We start from the raw sequence: 11,297 nt of genomic DNA, 5'->3' as shown, positions 1-11,297 counted from the left end.
CCACCCCCAAATTCGTAATATTTTAACTCTCAGAACCTCAGGATCTGACCTTATTTGGAGATAGCATCTTTACAGGGGTAATAAAATTAAAATGAGTCTCATTCGGGTGGGCCTTAATCCAGTATGAGTAGTGTCTTTGAAAAAGGGGAAAGTTGGAGGCAAATAGGAACAAAGGGAGAACAGCATGTGAAGATACTGTCAGAGATTGGGTGAGGTCAAGAGTCAAGGAACACCAGGGTAAGCAAGCAAGCACATGCAGGGCAGATTCTGCCTTAAAAACCATGGAAGGAACCCATGCCAACGCCCTGACCTCGGCTTCTATCCTCCCAAACTGAGAAACAGTCAGTGTCTGTGGTTTAAGCCACCCAGCTTGTGATCACTCTGGCAGTCTTGAGAAACTAATACACCCTCCTTCAAGGACAGACTGAAAAACATCTTGCTAATACCACGTGGTCAAGCCATGCAGCAAACACTGAGTTCTCACATGTCTTGCTCCCCAAGAATTCCCGCTGTCCAGAGACCCCCCACACTTGGCAATGCTTCTTTCTGAGTTGATTGGTTCCTCCATCTCGCTTGACAGATCCTTCCTAACTGTGGTGGTGGGTAAGGATGGAAGGTACTGGGGGGAATTGAGGGTGAACGACTCACTGCCCCCTGCCTGTAGGAAGATTAATTATTCTTCTTGACTCTGAGTTTGCCTATAGTGAACTCACAGTGTCACAGTGTTTCAGAGGAAAAGAGTGAGTTGTATTTAGAGATGTCTGTTTGGCACTTGTAGTTCAGATCTGGGAGCAAAAGGAGGGATAAAAGACAGAGGTATAGACCTGGGAATTGGTGAAATCCTGAGAGTAGATGAGAGTTTATAGAAATGTTCTGTAGCCAGTAAGGAATACAGCTGAGGGCAGAATTCCATAAATCAACATTTAGAGAGCAAGAAGGATAGTAAAATACAGACATTTATTATCCTCCTAGTAAGTACTAGATACTATAAACAAAATAAGAGCTAACACAAAACTCACTAGATGTCAGGTATCATTTGAAATTCTTTTTAAATGTTATCTAAACTCTCTCAAAACTGTACTTAGGTAAATACTATTATTATCCCCACTTCTGTGACAAAGAACTGAGACTCTGAGAGGTAGCCGAATAAGTAGAGAACAAGTGTACAATGCTAGGTCCTCCAGCCCAGAGTCTGTCCTCTAACTGACCACAGAACACTGCCTGGGAGTAATGTCTCTAACTATAACCAGCGATAGGCGGGTGTGTATGAATTTGTTACCTACCAGGGTTCCTGGTCTTCCCCAATCAACAGAAATTGACTAGAGGCTAGACAAGAAATTCAGGCAAGGCTTTATTGGGGCCCCTGATACAGCAGGAAGAAGAGAAAGCAAACAAGAAGTCCCCTTGCTTGCTTTGTCCCCAAGGGGGGCAACCTTTTTCCTGACATAAGGTGAGGGTAAGGACGTGTCCAGAAGTTGGGCCAGAGGGATGGTTTAGGTGGTATAGCCACTCCTTAGGCAGCATTGTGTGCAGGGGGCATGCGCAGTACTCTGTTTTTGTTCCCGACTCTTCAAAAGTGACAGCTGGTTTTTTGGGTCTCTTTGTATCTTTTGTCACAACTTGTCCCTACTGTGCATGCACACAGTTATTTTTAGTCTCATACAGTTTCTTTGTGTTTCATTGCTCAAGGAGAGGTGTGTCCACGTGCAAGTGTTGCAGCATTGCTGCAAAGGACCCTAGATCCCAGCTGGTCTCAAATTTACATAGCGATAGTGCTAGTCACTCAGTCACTCAGACTCTTTTCGACCCATGGACTGTAGCCCACCAGGCTCATTTTTGCATGGGATCCTGGAGAAGGCAATGGCACCCCACTCCAGTACTCTTGCCTGGAAAATCCCATGGACGGAGGAGCCTGGTAGGCTGCAGTCCATGGGGTCACGAAGAGTCAGACACAACTGAACGACTTCACTTTCAGTTTTCACTTTCATGCATTGGAGAAGGAAATGGCAACCCACTCCAGTGTTCTTGCCTGGAGAATCCCAGGGACGGGGGAGCCTGGTGGGCTGCTGTCTGTGGGGTCACACAGAGTCAGACATGACTGAAGTGACTTAGCAGCTCCAAGCAAGAATACTGGAGTGGATTGCCATTTTCTTCTCCAGGGGATCTTCCCGAACCAGGAGTCAAACACAGGTCTCCTGCATTGCAGGCAGATTTACATAGGGAGCCTCCCAAAACACTCAGAAACTCTCTACGAGGTTAATGCTGATGAGTTATTCTTATTTTGCAGAATAAATCTCAGATTAAGTAAATTTTCCACAGGTACAAAAACAATAAATAGCAGTACTTTAAGTGCTTGTGAAAACTAGTAGAATCTGAGTGAAGTCTATAGCCATGTAAATAAGATCACAGCAATGTGAGTTTCCTGGTTTTGAGTTGTGAATGGTGTTTACATGTGATGCTATCATTGGGAAAAACTGTGTAAGGGATACTGGACACTTTTGTAAATTTTGAAAATTCTCAGGAGTTTTAAATTGTTTCAAAATTTAAAATGTTTAAATACAATTTTATTTTAAAAAAATAAAACAAATAAAATAAAACTGAAAAAAAATCATAGTTGGAAATCACATATAAGGCATTTTTACAAACCATATAGAAAGTGACTGTATTATTGGTGGAACAATATTTCTTCAGAAGTATTTCCTTTCCATTTTATTTCATATTTTATGCCTCTATCGTCAATGTTTATCATTTAGTTAGAAAAAAGAATGAATCGATTACAATGCAAAAAAAAAAAAAAAGCAATGTTTCATTGGAACCCAGTTTTCTCTGGTTCTGAAGCACACATGCTTGTCCTTGACACATTTTTATTTTTTATTTATTTTCTTCAAGAGTATCAGGACAGATAACAGAGCAGGACAGCGTGAGAGAGATTGAGAAGAATTTTAAACCGACGAGAAGGCATATGTAAACACACACAATATGTGTCATTCTCTGCGCTATTAGGCAGTTTCAATGCTTTCTCAGTGACTCTCCAAGGAGGGTTATTATAAATGGTTTTATAGTGAGGGAGCCTTCAGGCTTAGGAAAGTTAAGTCACCCATTTCCGTCACGTCAGAACCAGGACTAATCCTTAGATCTGTCTTACACGTGCATGCTCAGTTGCGTCAGTTGCAAAGAGTCAGTTGCAAAAAGTCATTTGCAAAGAGTCAGTTGTTCGACTCTTTGCAACCCCATGAATTATAGCATGCCAGGCTCCTCTGTCTATGGGATTTCCCAGGCAAGAATACTGAGGTGGGTTGTCATTTCCTCCTCCAGAGAACCCTCCTGACCCCAGGATTGAGCCAATGTCTCCTATGACTCCTCCATTCGGAGGCAGATTCATTACCACTAAACCACTTGGGAAGCTCTCAGATCAGATCAGATCAGTTGCTCAGTTGTGTCTGACTCTTTGCGACCCCATGAATCGTAGCATGCCAGGCCTCCCTGTCCATTACCAACTCCCGGAGTTCACTCAGACTCATGTCCATCGAGTCAGTGATGCCATCCATCCTCTGTCGTCCCCTTCTCCTCTTGCCCCCAATCCCTCCCAGCATCAGAGTCTTTTCCAATGAGTCAACTGTTCGCATGAGGTGGCCAAAGTACTGGAGTTTCAGCTTTAGCATCATTCCTCCCAAAGAAATCCCAGGGCTGATCTCCTTTAGAATGGACTGGTTGGATCTACTTGCAGTCCAAGGGAAGCTCTAGATCTCTCTTAGTCTGTGCCTTTTCCATTTCTGTTAGAGAAAGCTGCCTTTCAGAGCTTAAAGAGAGAACTGGCTCTGGGGCCATGGAAGCAGAGATTTTGGAGTGAGAGGAGACCCTGAACGGCCCAGGGATATGAAGACGAAGTCTTTGGCTGCGCAAGGAAGACAGTTCTTGCAGGACAAGCAGTTCCAACACATGACAGAGGAGAAAGAGAATTTTGTAGTTTGAAAGGTGAACTGGTGAAGGTAAGGGCCCTACCTGTCTGAGCCCTTTTGGACTGCTGGAACAAAATACCATACACTGGGTATATTAGAAACAACAGGAATTTACTTCTTACAGTTCTGGCATCTGGGAAGTCCAAGCTCAAGGGGTCAGTATGCTCTATTCTGGTGAGAGCTCACTTTCTGGCTCAGATGGCGCCTCCCTGCTGCATCCTCACAGGATGGAAGGGACCAGGGAACCATCTGAGGTCTTTTTTGTAAAGCACTAATCCCATTCCTGGAAGCACCAGGACTTCCCTGGTGGCTCAGACGGTAAAGCGTCTGTCTACAATGTGAGAGACCTGGGTTCTATCCCTGGGTTGGGAAGATTCCCTGGAGAAGGAAATGGCAACCCACTCCAGTACTCTTGTCTTGAAAATCCCATGGACGGAGGAGCTTGGTGCAGGCTACTATCCATGGGGTCGCAAAAAGTCTGGCATGACTGAGCACTTCACTTCACTAATCCCATTCCAGAGGGCCCCACCCTCATGAACTAATCACCTCCCAATGACTCATCTGTTAATATAACCTTGGGAGTTGTAGGATTTCAACTCAAGAATTTTTGAGGGAACATGCACTTTCCATCTATAGAAGGAACATTCAGTGTAATTACTTTTACAAGAAGTTTCTGGGGCAAAAAAAAAGTAGTGTTTGTAGTTGAAGAAGAGGTCATGGGAAGGTTGGCAGGTGGAGGAGAGGGTGGGGAAGGCTGCCCTCTAGGGAAGAACTGCCAGGTACTAAGAGATGGAATACCTCAGACTCTATGTGGCTTAATAGGCATGATTGCGATTTAATTCCTTCCTGACTCCCCTGCAGGGGCTATTCCACTCCCAGGAACATAGAGATACCAGAAATAAATACTTGAATTCGGACTGACTGTTTTATCAGCCCTAAATGTCACCATCCAGCTTCCAATTAATGCGGTCTCACCATAATCTGAAAGTCCGGCTCCCTGCACAGAAAGAACCCCGCCCTAAAGAGGCCTGTTCACAGTCAGTGAGGAGGTGCTCTGTCTGAGGGCTGATCAGACTCAGCTTTGTGAACCCTGGCAGGACCCGAGGAGATAGCCGCACACGACGCCGGTTGAAGTTGTAGGTTGCCTGCTGTTTCCTCGAGACAGCTGTCAAGGCTGATAAGACCTGTCATGCTTTCCCAGGCTCTGCAGCCATTTAAGAGCCAAAGAAATGCATCACCTTAGGAGGCACAGTCGAGAGGCATCTTGTCTTTGGAGACGGATGGATAGATGCTTTTGTTGCGAGTCTCCTTACAGCAGCTTAAATGCTGGATCATTCCCTGGAGGAGGTCGCATCTACCCTTTCCCCTAGGAGACGCTTTGGAGCTCACCTCCTTAGGCAAGTCCTGTGTATTTGATGGGTTCGTGCCACTTCGCAGATGGAGAGAGAAAAAGCCAGAGGTCAGGTGTGGGAATGGAAGGCAGTGCATTTAGGTAAGATTTAACATCAGGGCAGTTCAAAACGTCCAAATGTACTCAAGTCTCTAGACCTGTCACACACACACACAAAGATTTTCTTTCTTTTCGAATGTCAAAAATCATAATAATTTAAAAAAATAGCTTGAATGACAGAGGCAATAGCTGCTTTGATCCAGGGACTGAAACAAGATAGTGTAAAATTAGATAATGTTGTGTTACCAACCAGTTCTTTTTGCTTTGGAATGAGAAAAATCTTGTTTACCAAAAGAGTTGTGCAATTCTAAGTTTTTCAAGTTTTTATTAGTCAAGGAGGATTAGGTCCAAGAAATAAATTACTTTAATAAGCCCTCCTGGAAAACATGTACTGTGAAAGAAGAGAATGTTTTGTAAATGGGATGGGCCCAAATGAAATTAAAGTTTGCAAAGTTACAAAATAGATGGGTGGGGAAATAGATGTCTCTCCCCAGAGCTCTCTTCTAACGTTATGGTCTCTTTTTTTATGTTTTTGCATTTTTATTCCTACACAACTCTCTACCTTTTCTTCTCTTTCTCTTTGCCCATCTCTGAAGCATGTGAAAGCAAAAGTGTTAGTCGCTCAGTTCTGTCTGACCCTTTGCGACCCCATGCACTACATGTAGTCTGCCGGGCACCTCTGTCCATGGAATTCTCCAGGCAAGAATACTGGAGTAGCCATTCCCTTCTCCTGGGGATCTTCCCAACCCAGGGATGAAACCCAGGTCTCCTGCATTACAGGTAGATTCTTAACCCCTGAGCCACCAGGGAAGCCCTCTGAAGCATAAGTATATTCTTTATTCCCAGTGTATCTTGCAGTTCCCTCATTTTCTCTTTAGCTCTGAACAATGTCAGCTCAGCAGAAGTCATTTTCCTATCAGTTTTGTAATTTTGCAGTGTGAACACATGTTCAGTGGGTTTTTAGTTGGAGATCCTGTGAGATGTGCCCTGGTTTATTTCTCCAGGGAGACTTTGCCATTGCTTCTTCTGGGATACGGGTAGGTTTACTTATCATCTTGAGATTATCAATATTCAGAAGCATGTTTTTTTTTTTTTTCCTCTCACCCAGATCAGGCTGAGGAAGAAATATTATTTACCCTCAATATCTCATTTTGTACATAGAAGAATGTTTTCTAGACTACTCTTTTATTGACAATATAGTACTTTAAGGGCCCTGGCTATTTGTGTATGTTTGGAGGGAGACTAGAGCATACTTGCTCCAATTCTAAATTTTGTTTAGATGCAAAGCATCTATATTCTATTCTCTATGTGAACCTTGAAAACAAAGACCCATTTTACTGAAATTGGTAAATGCCTCCAAAAATCCATAATTTTAGCCCTGCTCACTATACTTATTATTATTATTGGTCTTCATTTTTGCCAACCTAAATTTTTTTTTTAATTTTTTTGAGATTGTATGGGTGATTAAAAAAGTATTTATTTTCTGTGAACCTAAAACTGCTTTAAAAATGAAGTCTATTTTTTAAAAAAGATATTTACTAAGATTTATCCAGAATATTCGGGTTGTATGTGTATTTATATGTATATGTGTAATAAAATTTTTTGTGGGATGCTACTTTTTAGGACGATTAGTTGGAGATGTTACTAGAAATAGAGGCCTTCAAATACTTTTTAGAAAAAACAAAAATGCTAAAAAAGAGATACTTTATTTAAAAAAATGAAATAAGAAGTCTATTAATCTGCCTTCAATGAGAACTAGCAAATGCTAGAGTGAGCTCTGAACCAAAAAAAAATTATGGGTATTATAATTATTAGGTGATTTGTTTCTTTCAGAACTGCATGAATAATTAGTGGCACTTTTTGAAATGATCAAAAAATTTACCTAAATTCATTAATTTTTAGCATTTATACATTTCTCTCGCTGAATTAATTTGAAAGTTTTAATGTTATAAGAACGTGTTCTGGTTTTCATCATATACAGTTTTGTGTAAAGCATTCCATTGTAAGGTCAGGAAAACAATTCTCCCTCCAGTAAAAAGATTCTATGGGAAAAAAATCTGAAGGTATTTTAGATTATATATCTTTCCTTCTTATTTCTTTTGTAAATGATTTGCCTGCAGATCTAGAGGTGGTTGATTTTTGCAGAGATCATTTGATCCTAATAATGGCAAACAAGGGTTTCAGTGTAGACATTACCAACAACATTTCATACTACATTCATTTATTTATTCAGGCAAAAATTTTTTAAATACTTGCCATGGATCAGAAACTTCAAAAACACAGAAAGAACAGTGGAGGGATTTCACTCATGGGAGTGAATTAACTCCGAATTCTCAATGGTACTTTTTGTTTGTTCATTTGTTTGTTTTATAAGCAACAATAATTTACTGTATAACACAGGAAACAATATTCAATATCACAATGGTGTGTTTTATATAAAAAAGGGGGAGCATTTGTAGATGATTGAGTATTGTGATTGTGCTGTGCCTGGTACCCTATGAAGCGGTAATCAAAATGTGGTTTTCTTTCTGTGAAGAAGTCATTTTCTATGTATTAGTCAAATTGAGCTAGACATTTAAAGTCATTTGGAAAGCCACCCAGTCACCATAGACTTTGATCCTTAATATAACCTACTGAGTTATAATATATAACAATCATGTATAATCTAACCCAAATGAGTTTCAGGCCTCATGTATTCACCCTTTATTAGCACAAACCCCCTACTCATCTATTACTTCATAGCATTATTTATAGGAGTCCTTGGGGGCTCAGCGATAAAGAATTCTGCCTGCAATGCAGGAGACACAGGTTTAATCTCTGGGTCAGAAAGATCCCCTGGAGCAATGGCAGTCCACTGCAGAATTCTTGCCTGAAGAATTCTATGGATAGGGGAGATTGGTGGGCTACAATCTATGGAGCTGCGAGAGTGAGACACAACTTAGTGACTAAACCACCACAAGCAGTATTTACTCCAGTGCCCGAGTGTAGGTAGACCCAGGAGCACACCTGTCTGGGTTTAAATTCTGCCTCCTCCAGTGCAGCGAGCTACTCAGTCTTTCTGTGGTTTATTTTTAAACGGATAAAAATATTCTTTAACACATTGGATCCTAGTGGGGCTAGAAGCGTTAATAGGTTCCAGTGTCTGGAATGCTGTGAACGTTAAGCAAATGTTAACTGTTATAACACACCCTCTTCCATTTTATTTTCATGGTTGTCTAGCCCATTTGGCACTTGAATTTGGGACCCCTATCTTTAGAACTTTTAAAAAGACATGAAACATGGGAAAGGAGGAGATGGTTAAATTACAGCAATGACAATAAAAGCTATAAATAAAATATTATGAGCACACAGAAGAAAGACTTTCACGTCCTGCTTGAGAAATCGTGTCCTATTTGATACAAGACAGCAGGAGAACACATCATGACGAGTGGGGGAGAATATTCTAGAACAACATTTAAAATAAGAAGAGCACCACCTGGGATGCCAATATAATTCTTTATTTTCTTCTTTCAAAAAACAGCTCTTCGATATCTTTTAGACACTGGATTTTGGAGATACAAAGTTGAATTAGAAAGAAATCTTCCATTTAGGAGTTAATGCAAGGGCTGGGGGAGAGATGGGTATTTAACAAGGAATCACAAGTAATATGGGTTTCCCAGGTGGCGTAGCTGGTAAAGAATCCATCTATCGAGGCAGGAGAGGAGACACAAGAGATGCCGGTTCAATCCCTGGGTTGGGAATATCCTCTAGAGAAGGAAATGGAAACCCACTCCAGTATTCTTGCCTGGGAAATCCCACAGAGAAGTCTGGAAGGTTACAGTCTCAAGTCAGTCAGTCAGTTCAGTCAGTCAGTTCAGTCACTCAGTCGTGACTGATTCTTTGTGACCCGACCCCATGGACTGCAGCATGCCAGGCCTCCCTGTCCATCACCAACTCCCAGAGTTGACACAAACTCATGTCTATTGAGTCAGTGATGTTATCCAATCTCCAATCATCTCATTCTCTGCCATCCCCTTCTCCTCCCACCTTCAATCTTTCCCAGCATCAGGGTCTTTTCCAATGAGTCAGTTCTTCCCATCAGGTGGCCAAAGTATTGGAGTTTCAGCTTCAGCATCAGTCCTTCCAATGAACATTCAGGACTGATTTCCTTTAGGATGGACTGGTTGGATTTCCTTGCAGTCCAAGGGACTCTCAAGACTCTTCTCCAACACCACAGTTCCAAAGCATCAATTCTTCGGTGCTCAGCTTTCTTTATGGGCCAACTCTCACATCCATACATGACCACTGGAAAAACCAGAGCTTTGACTAGATGGACTTTTGTTGGCAAAGTAACATCTCTGCTTTTTAATATGCTGTTTAGGTTGGTCATAACTTTTCTTCCAAGGAGCAAGCATCTTTTAATTTCATAGCTGCAGTCAGAATCTGCAGTGATTTTAGAGCCCCCAGAAATAAAGCCTGTCACTGTTTGCACTGTCTCCCCGTCTATCTGCCATGAAGTGATGGGACCAGATGATGGAAACCCTAGTAAGACAGTCGGTGCTGAAGTGGCCATGAGGAGATACCCCACGTCCAAGGGCAAAGAAGAAGCTCCAGCAAGATGGTAGGAAGGGCAAATTCGCATTTAGAATCAAACCCCATTCCTGCCAGAGATGCTAAGAGAGCTCTAACAAACCTTGTGTCCACCGGGTCCCAAGGACCCCACAGAGACTGAGAGAGAACTGTGTTTGAGTGTCTCCTGTGGAGGTACGGGTCAGCAGTGGACTGCCACAGGGGCAGGGGCTCTGGGTACAGCAGACCTGGGTATGGCATAAGCCTTCTTGGAGGAGGTTGCCAATAACCCCACCATAGAGCTGCCAGAACTTACACAGGACTGGGAAATAGACTCTTGGAGGGCACAGACAGAACCTTGTGTGCACCAGGACCAGGAGAAAGGAGCAGTGACCCCACAAGAGACTGACCCAAACTTGCCTGTGAGTGTCCAGGAATCTCCAGTGGAGGCGTGGGTTGGCGGTGGCCTGCTGCAGGGTCAGGGGCACTGAGTGTAGCAGTACATCCATGGCATCTTTTGAAGGAGGTCACCATTATCTTCATTGCCTTCACCATAGTTTGGCCCCAGGTAAAGAGCAAGGAGGGAACACAGCCCCACCCATCAATAGAAAATTGGATTAAAGATTTACTGAGCATGGTATCACCCATCAGAACAAGACCCTGGTCCCCCCTCAGTCAGTCTGCCCAATCAGGAAGCTTCCAGAAGCCTCTTATCCTTCTCCATCAAAGGGCAGACAGGCTGAAAAGGAAAATAACAGAAAACTAACCAAACTAATCACATGACCCTAGCTTTGTCTAACTCAGTGAAACTATGAGCCGTGCCGTGTAGGGCTACCCAAGATAGACGGGTCATGGTGGAGAGTTCTGGCAAACTATGGTCCACCGGAGAAGGGAATGGCAAACCACTTCAGTATTCTTGCCTTGAGAACCCCATGAACAGTATGAAAAAGCAAAAAGATAGGACACTGAAAGATGAATTCCCTAGGTCAGTAGGTGCCCAATGTGCTACTGGAGATCAGTAGAGAAATAACTCCAGAAAAAATGAAGAGACAGAGCCAAAGTAAAAACAACACCCAGTTGTAGATGTGACTGGTGATGGAAGCAAGGTTTGATGCTGTAAAGAGCAATATTGCATAGAAACCAGGATTGTTAGGTCCATGAATCAAGGCAAATTGGAAGTGGTCAAACAAGAGATGGCAAGAGTGAATGTCGACATTCTAGGAATCAGCAAACTGAAATGGACTGGAATGGGTTAATTTAACTCAGATGACCATTATATCTACTACTATGGGCAGGAATCCCTTAGAAGCAATGGAGTAGCCATCATAGTCAACAAAAGA

At 42.5% G+C, this 11,297-nt stretch overlaps 1 long non-coding RNA gene across 1 annotated transcript in view; it reads left to right on the top strand.

The window, feature by feature from the left end:
* Window positions 1-3,784: 3,784 nt before the first annotated feature.
* The window catches only part of LOC129620695 (uncharacterized), a 37,665-nt gene continuing 30,152 nt past the window's right edge, over window positions 3,785-11,297 (top strand). Inside the window, exon 1 of the long non-coding RNA XR_008698673.1 lies at window positions 3,785-3,989. This is a non-coding gene — a long non-coding RNA (uncharacterized LOC129620695). The remainder of the gene's footprint in view (window positions 3,990-11,297) is intronic.

Source organism: Bubalus kerabau, chromosome 10, assembly GCF_029407905.1.
Source record: "Bubalus kerabau isolate K-KA32 ecotype Philippines breed swamp buffalo chromosome 10, PCC_UOA_SB_1v2, whole genome shotgun sequence".
Taxonomy (NCBI): Eukaryota; Metazoa; Chordata; class Mammalia; order Artiodactyla; family Bovidae; genus Bubalus; species Bubalus kerabau.
This window is presented reverse-complemented; position numbering and strand designations above follow the sequence as displayed.